The following is an 8264-nucleotide window of genomic DNA, read 5'->3' on the forward strand; positions in this document are numbered from 1 at the left end:
AAATGGTTCTCAAAGATAGCTGCAGCAAATAAGAGAAAAATCTTACATTTTACAGAATCAGGGTGAGAGACTGTGCTGACAACCTCAGGGACAACTAAGCTGCCTGACCTCTACCACCCTCCTGATTAAGGCTCAAGAACCAGCCTTTGAGACCCTGCAGTTGACCTGAGGCCAAGTGGAAAGTTCTGGTGTTTTGAGAAGTAGAAACACTTCAGCTATGTATATGATGGTAATTAGCACTGCAAGGCCTCGGGTGTCAAAAAGACCTGCATAAAATATAAATGAAGGGCCCTCTGGCAACAATAGAAATTGTCCTTTTCATATGCAGACAGATACAACCATAGATGACAGCAAAACAAACCTCATCCATTGCTATGGGATGGTCTTTCTGTACCTGTGTTGCTACCATTGGTTAGTAAAGAAGTTGCTATGGCCTGTGGCAAGGAGAATAAAACCAGTGGGGAATTCAAGCAGAGAGACAAGGAGAAGAAAAGCAGAGTCAGAAGAGATGCTACAAGCCGCGGGGGGAGCAAGATTTAATGGAATGAAGCCATGTGGCAAGACATAGATTAATAGAGATGGGTTGAATTAAGTTGTAAGAGCTAGTTAATGATAAGCCCGAGCCATAGACCAAACAGTTTGTAATTAATATAAGCCTCTGTGTGTTTACTTTGGACTGAGCATCTGCAGAACACAGGAAAACTTCTGGCTACATTTGGCATCTACCATCGGGCATTGATCCACATAGACTTGAAAAACCCTAAAAAAGATTCTGAATGCACAGAAACAGAGCCAGGAGCAGCTTCCTAGTTCATGTCTCTCATACAGCCACAGTACAGAGACGCTATGGCATTCAGGCTCGAGCACAGCATAGTAGATTCCCACAGTGGTACACAGAGGTGTCTCTAAGCGGTGCAGCACACTGCATGGTGGATTTACCTTTTGCTAGTACAGACAAAAAAAAGTTTCTGGGCTACACGCTTCTTGATAGAGGCACTGCTTCTACCAAGACCCACTGCTTCCAAGAGTTGGCAGTGAGCATGGTTCCCAGAGCTGGTAGTAAGTGTGCCTCTGCCATGTTGAAAACCCAAGCAGGGCAGAGTCATCAGCCACAGCTTCAGCTTGGGTCCTGGCCATGCAGCTTAACAATTTAAAAACTCTCCTGGTCAGAAAAGGATTACAGATACACAATAGGACAGATCAGATGGGAAAAAAAACCTCTCATCAGTTTACAGTGTGTGTAAAAAATGTACATAGGCTTGAAAGAGAAAGGAGAAGGAGTAAGGGCAGTTATATAAAGAAATAAATAGTTCTAAAAAATGAAGTCTTTAAAGAGACAGTAAAAGTAAGACAAAAGAAAAAAAGCCACATAAAGATGAAATAAGAAATTAAACAGAGAGTCTGGATACTGTATATTATTATGTTGTCTATAGGATTTTTAACTGCAGAGAGACATTTGATTGTAGGGGCTACTTAGTTAAACCAATATGTCTGTTTTAAAGGTATCTTGACTTCAAAATTGGGGTCTAAGGATATGTTGCTTTGGAAAAGAGGTTCTGCTTTTGTTTCCACAGAAGATGAGAAGCTGTGGATTGCTTCCAGGCTAGTATGTTTTGGTTGACCAATACCCCCTGAAATACCCCAGTGACAGCTACGGCCCAGATGATTCAACATCCAGAACAGCTTCAAGGCAACTGGCTGAGACAATGCAGTTTCATAGACTACTACAGCCGAGATGTAACCGCAATTCTAAATTTTCCCAGGATCCCCACAAGATTGCCAGCACTCCCAATCAGCAGGAAGTTGTATGGAAAGCTATGCCCAAATTCCCCAAATATTGTTTATGAATGTTTGTTTCATTTAAAGGGGGGTTATTGTAAGTGGTTAATGGTCACAGTCAATCTCATTCTAAAAAGAAAGGGCGATGTGATATAAAAATTATGGGGAAAAGAGTAGATTATTGAATCTACTTTGAACAAAAAAACAGCTGGTATGGGTTTTGGTTTATTGATACAAATTTAAGGTCAATTTTGTTATACTGTATGTATATTTCTACTCTTGTTTAAGGTATTATGGTTATTCAATTCATTTAAAATTGTAATATATAATTAAGAATTACAAATTAATAATAGTCATCTATGAGAATCAATTTATAGTCATGTTAATTAAGTTTTATAGGTATACAAATATATATTTCAATTAGGTAGGTAATCTTCAAACACTTCAAAGACCTACAGAATATGGCATTTAAAATATTTTGAGAACTTAGACTTTTCTGGACAGTAAGACACATCTGCTCCTGGCAGCACCAATTACTTCAAAGCAGATGATGGGCATCGAATAAACTCATTATGGAGTTTGCTTACAATGTGGAAAAGGCTAGCTGTTTGGGCAAGAAACTGCTCTTGCCTGGACTGCTTGAGAGTATGTTGTATAAACTGGACATGCAGGACCCATTGGAAGGTGACCACTGAACTTTGCAAAACAAGGCAGGTTGGCTCTTTCAGGTTCCTGCTTTACAGAAGAAACTGCCAGACATTATACAGGACACAGAGGAAAGCAACTGACAAACTTTGCCAAAATAGACAAAACGATCCTTCAAATTTCCTGCTTCACTGGAAAGTATGCCAGAGACTCTAGGCCTGCGGCTGAAGATAGATGCGCCGACGTTGCAGAGGAACATTGATTGACTGTCCAGGCAGCCAGCTGTCTCTGCCATTTTTAGAATTTTGGAAGTTGCTTACAGTGCACTTCCTGTTTACTCAGATATTATTCTATCCTTCTGGGGTCTTTGATGGAGTTGAAGACTAGCTAGTTATAATTATAGTTTTCCTTAATCATGGTAAAAGGTAAATTAGATATGAAACTTTAGACTCACAAAAATAGGACAGATGATAGAATATTTTCTTTAATTTTGCTAAATACAAATAGACTAGATATTATAACTATAAGTCTTGCTTGATAACTGTTTTTGTTATATGTAATTTTACTATATTAAAATGAAAACCTTCCTTTTTTATTAGACAGAAAATGGAAAGTGCTGTGGGATGGTCTTTCTGTATGCTGTGAATATGTGTTGCTACCATTGGTTAATAAAGAAGCTGCTATGGCCTATGGCAAGGCAGAATAGAGCCAGGCAGGGAATCCAAGCAGAGAGACAAGGAAAAGAAGGGCAGAGTCAGAAGAGACACTGCAACCTGGGTTTGGGGTGGGGAGTAAGATGTAATGGAACACAGGTAACACCACAAAGCCACGTGGAAAAACATAGGTTAATAGAAATGGGTTGAATTAAGTTGTAAGAGCTAGTTAATCATAAGCCTGAACCATAACCCAAATAGTTTGTCATTAATATAAGCCTCTCTGTGTTTACTTTGGACCAGACAGCCATGAGACACAGAAAATCTTCCAGCTATAGTGAGGCCTCAGATGTCAAAGAGAACTATACCAAATACAAACCAAGGGACCTCTGGCAACAACAGAAAGTGTCCTTTTCACATGCAGACAGGTGCAACCATAGATGACAACAAAAACAAACCTCATCCTTGACCATTTACCACCGAATATGACCCAACTGGAATTCAGAAGTCTCTTTGGGAGAATGGTGAAATAGAATCCTGCAAATTCATGACAGGTAAAATTGCAGGACAGAATTTAGTGCATGGATTTGCTAACTATATTGATCCAAAGGATGCAGAGAAAGCTAGCAACATTTTAAATGGACTCAGAGTCGAGACCAAAAACCACAAAGTCCACTGTTTACTTTTGCTTCAGGTTGATTTGATAAGTGATACAAAACTTATCACTTTACTCTGACTCCTGTGAAGCAATAGATAACTGGTCAATCTGGAAACAACAAACAAAGAACCACAAATATCATCTATTGAAGCACGTGTTACAGAGATCTTGGAACCACCTCGCACAAGTTAGCAAACTTTGGTCAAGTGTGTACTCTTTGTCACAGTTCTGATACCACAGAAAATATACCACATTATTGTGATATTCAACATTCGTCCAAGAAAACAAAGAACTAATCCCTAAACAATGAAAGTCAATGACTAGCTGCCAGATTCAGGGGTAACTCTAAAAAGCTCTGAGGGTGTGCTAGAAACAGTACTGAATAGAGGACAAAGAGGGTGGCTAGTCTACTGATGATGATGATGGTTATGATGATGATGGTGATGGTGATTCTGATGGTATTTAATTCAAATCTTCAGTTGTTCAACAGAAACTGAAATCTAGATTTCTTTTGTGTCAGATATCCCAATTTTTAGAGGCCAGAAACGAAAACAAAGAAAGAATCATGAAGAAAAACCAAGAAGAATATAATAGTTGACCTTTGCAAGTCAGTTTTTAACCTCTGAGCCTTAAATATGCCATCATTGCTTTCACCAGATGTTGGTGAATAGCTCATTACCTGGCTATTAATTGGAGGTGTCCTTAAAAAAATGCTTTCTTGACAACAAAAATCCATTGTCCCTTTATTAAGGGGACTATAAGGTGGCCTAATAAGAGCACTGAGGTCATGTGGATAACAAGGTCAGACATCTGGCTGAGAAAGGGAAAAGATTCTACCAATAGACCATGCTTAAGGAGGTAAAAATATCTTGCCTAGAGTCACAGCTATCAGTTTTACACATATAAACACGAGCTTGAGAGGAAATAGCAATAAACAACAGTAATGTTAACTAAAAAATAAATAATAACAATATAGAAACTACAGCACCTTGTCAGTAAAGGTGATTAAGTGTATGGCTCCTTGTTGTGAAGTAATTGAGTTATATCTTTCATTATGACTCTGTTTATATTCATGTCTAACTAACTGGCCATATGTTAAAGTTTATATTATTACTCATTAATAATTTTAACTAATAGTCTCTACTATTTTTATTATTTGGAGATAACTTTTTATTTCAAAATATCTATGGTTATTTTATAAACACAAGGTATAATATATGGTTTTAATTATATTTTCTATTAAGTGATAATATTAGAAAACAATAAATAGAACTAGAGTACTAAAAATAGAAAGAAACAAACGTGTGCTATTTGGCATTCAGGAATCTGCTAGAAATGAATCGAGGGTCCTTCCCCTTGGTCTGTTTTGTTATCTTGCTCATCAATGCTTCCATCAGTTTAGATCTCTCACATTGCTTTCCTCCGTGCACTTTCTTTGTAGCAGAATGTGGTCCGTTTTCTTTGTCTCCATCCTCTTCTCCAGAGAGGCTTATTTGTATTCTGACTGAAGGCATCTTCTTATTTACCTTCTTCCTCGCACATGGAATTAATTACATGGTATTGATGATACGCACACGCCTCTATTTGTAAACTAACGGTAAAGACCGAGATTCTTATCCATTTCCTATCTTCTGGCTCAAGATACTCAGTTGTCAATTAAATTGAACAGAAGAATTTTGGAGGTATTTGTGTGCGCAGATCAATAACAGCCACTAGGTGTCAGCATTAATCACTGGGATGCTGTTGAATAGTTCCATCAGGTTTTACAGGCAATTTTGAAATTAGCTTTGGAAGTCAGGTTAGCATACTTTGGAAAGGCAAAATGTGAACTAATTTAAACTTACTTCACAAAAAAAATATGGCTCTATCTGACAAGAGACTAGTGTGTACCTGATATTGGGAAATAATGATTGATTATAGGATGCTGTCTCAGCTCCACAGGGAGGTTATTCACTATAGAAAATATGTTCCAAATTTCAGTGCCCAAATACATCAAGTTATGATTTCTGAAAACTGAGCATCCCAGGAGATTTGGATACATAACTCTTGTCCTGAACCAGCAGTTTCCTTGTTATTTTGTAGGGAAATTTGATTTTAAAAAAAAGCATTTATGAAATTGCAGTGTATGCATCTATCTAAACCCCCAACCTTGCATCTAGTTACGCAATCAGTCATGTCACCATAAACAGTAATATTTTACCTTACACAATAAGTGTCAGTATAAAACCTCTGACCACCTATGTGCTCTTTGCTTTGTAAATTTACTGGTTATAAAGGATGGCTTCTTCACAAGTATATTACTTGATTTTTTTTATGGGTTAACCTTGATTTTCTTTTAAAAAACATAGGTTCTAATATAACTACCAAGTCTTGCCCTGCAATTCACCTTTCATTTAAATCATATGTAAATGCACTGATCCTACATATACATTTCAACATTTTATATTAGATATTTTTATAATTTTAGAAATGTGCTTTGTAATGTTTATCTGAATCCTCATTTAAAATATCTCAACAAAAGATGGATGGACTCACGGTAGGACCATTTCAGAAGTTAATCCTAATTATTTCTCGTGAATTATATGAATTTAGGTTGGATTCCTCTCCAAATCTGTGAGACCTGAAGAAGCTTTCAAAATGTCACCTGATGGATGGTCTCCAGTGATGAGTTTTCTTATTGTTAATACTTGGGATTGCTTTCTCAAATGTTTTAAGCTCCATCAAATCTGTTTCCTAATTTCTTCATTTGATCTTAAATCCCAGTGAAGAACTGGGGTGAGATTCTCATGATTCACTAGATAGATTGCTTGAGTTATTTGCTGGTGAACATGTATCTTAGCCCAAGACAACTTGCAGACAGTTTGTCAACACAGTAATCTCCCTTACCTTCTCTACTTCTTATGAAATGAGGCTGAGGTTGTGCACATCTCTGCCTGGTTATGTCTGTACCACATTCTCTTTTTGTTTGTTTGTTTGTTTGTTTGTTTGTTTGTTTGTTTGTTTGTTTGTTTTTCGAGACAGGGTTTCTCTGTGTAGCTTTGCGCCTTTCCTGGGACTCACTTGGTATCCCAGGCTGGCCTCGAACTCACAGAGATCCGCCTGGCTCTGCCTCCCGAGTGCTGGGATTAAAGGCATGCGCCACCACCGCCCGGCTCACATTCTCTTGATAGAGGCTCATTCTGCTAATAAGATAAATGTTTTGTGGTCCTCGGCCTCTTCATTGAAGGATTTCATGGTGCGTTTTCCTACCTTGAAGTCTACATTTCACTTGGCTGGACTAAAACAACTTAATAATTACCTTAAAATTAATTTTTGTCCTCTACAGCTTGAACCCATCCAACCTAGATAGCTTTCATTATTTTTCTAACTCATAGTAAGTTGTGTATTTTATCTTCCTTCCTAAAAATCTCTTGTATCCGAGCCTTGCAAACATCACCATGCATGCTGGACAATAGAAGCCACAGGATGAGGGAAGGAAGCATATGTTTATGATTAAGAACACAGGCTCTGGAGCCTGCGAATTCTATTTATGTAGTTTACTAGCTCTGGGATGATTACTCAACCTTTCTCTGCCATTTTCTGATATATAAAAGTAGAAAGAATGACAATACATTTCCCACATGATTTAATATTGCTGAAACACTTAAAATTAAACCTGGTCATGTGAAGTTCTATGACCATGTTATTTAAGATTTTATTGTAAGTTGAGGCACAGTATGATATTTATAAAACAATGAATTCTGAAAGTTAACAGCCTGACCTAAAATCCTGGTATGTTCCTTCTGAATTACGTGCCCTTTAAAACACAGTTCATCTTTCTCTGCTGCAGTTTCCTTACTTGTTTTAGCAAATGGCATGTAGGTCCATTTGCTGTGAACATGGTATGGTAGATGGTGAATAACATATGTTCAAAAAATTTTACTAATCCTAGTAATGAATGGGAGATGAGAAAAGTCTCAAATGTATTTTCTGTAATTCTGAGAAGGGAAATATGTTGATTTTATCTCATGAGATAAGGCAGGGCAACGTTGGAAAACAGACAGAAGTAGATGAGGACTAAATTTAAGATCAGAGATTTCAATTAGGAATTGGACATGCATCTTATAAGAATGGTCTTATAGAAGTCAAAATATTAGAAATCGTCACCACAGTAATGATATTTGCAGCTGCAGAGGAGATTTCTGTTCTCTGATGACAGAATGAAGTTAGAGAGGTGGAAGGATTATTTCATGAGACCTTGTGGACTCCTGAATTTTGAAGTTGAATTGAGAGGACAGAACCAGCAAATGAAGACAGGAAAATTGACAGCAGCGAGTAAACAAGCAAATAAAGAAGAAAGCCAGGCAGTATGGAACCCCACAGTCTATGGAGGGCCATGCTTCTGGGGAGAAGAGAAGGGTTATTCATCAAAAGCTCCTTTGCAGGCAATCTAAATGGGAACACAAAAGGGCTCGCCGTGTTTCATCACTTCAAGTTTGACCCATCTTGACAGCTGGTTTTGGGTAGACTGATGATGATGGAAGTTAATT

General features: G+C 37.6%; 1 pseudogene; it reads left to right on the forward strand.

The window, feature by feature from the left end:
- The first annotated feature begins 223 nt into the window (after window positions 1–223).
- On the forward strand, window positions 224–3781 carry LOC131922628 (ELAV-like protein 4; annotated as a pseudogene).
- The last annotated feature ends 4483 nt before the right edge of the window (window positions 3782–8264 follow it).

The sequence above is a fragment of the Peromyscus eremicus genome, chromosome 12, assembly GCF_949786415.1.
Source record: "Peromyscus eremicus chromosome 12, PerEre_H2_v1, whole genome shotgun sequence".
In the NCBI taxonomy this organism is placed as follows: Eukaryota; Metazoa; Chordata; class Mammalia; order Rodentia; family Cricetidae; genus Peromyscus; species Peromyscus eremicus.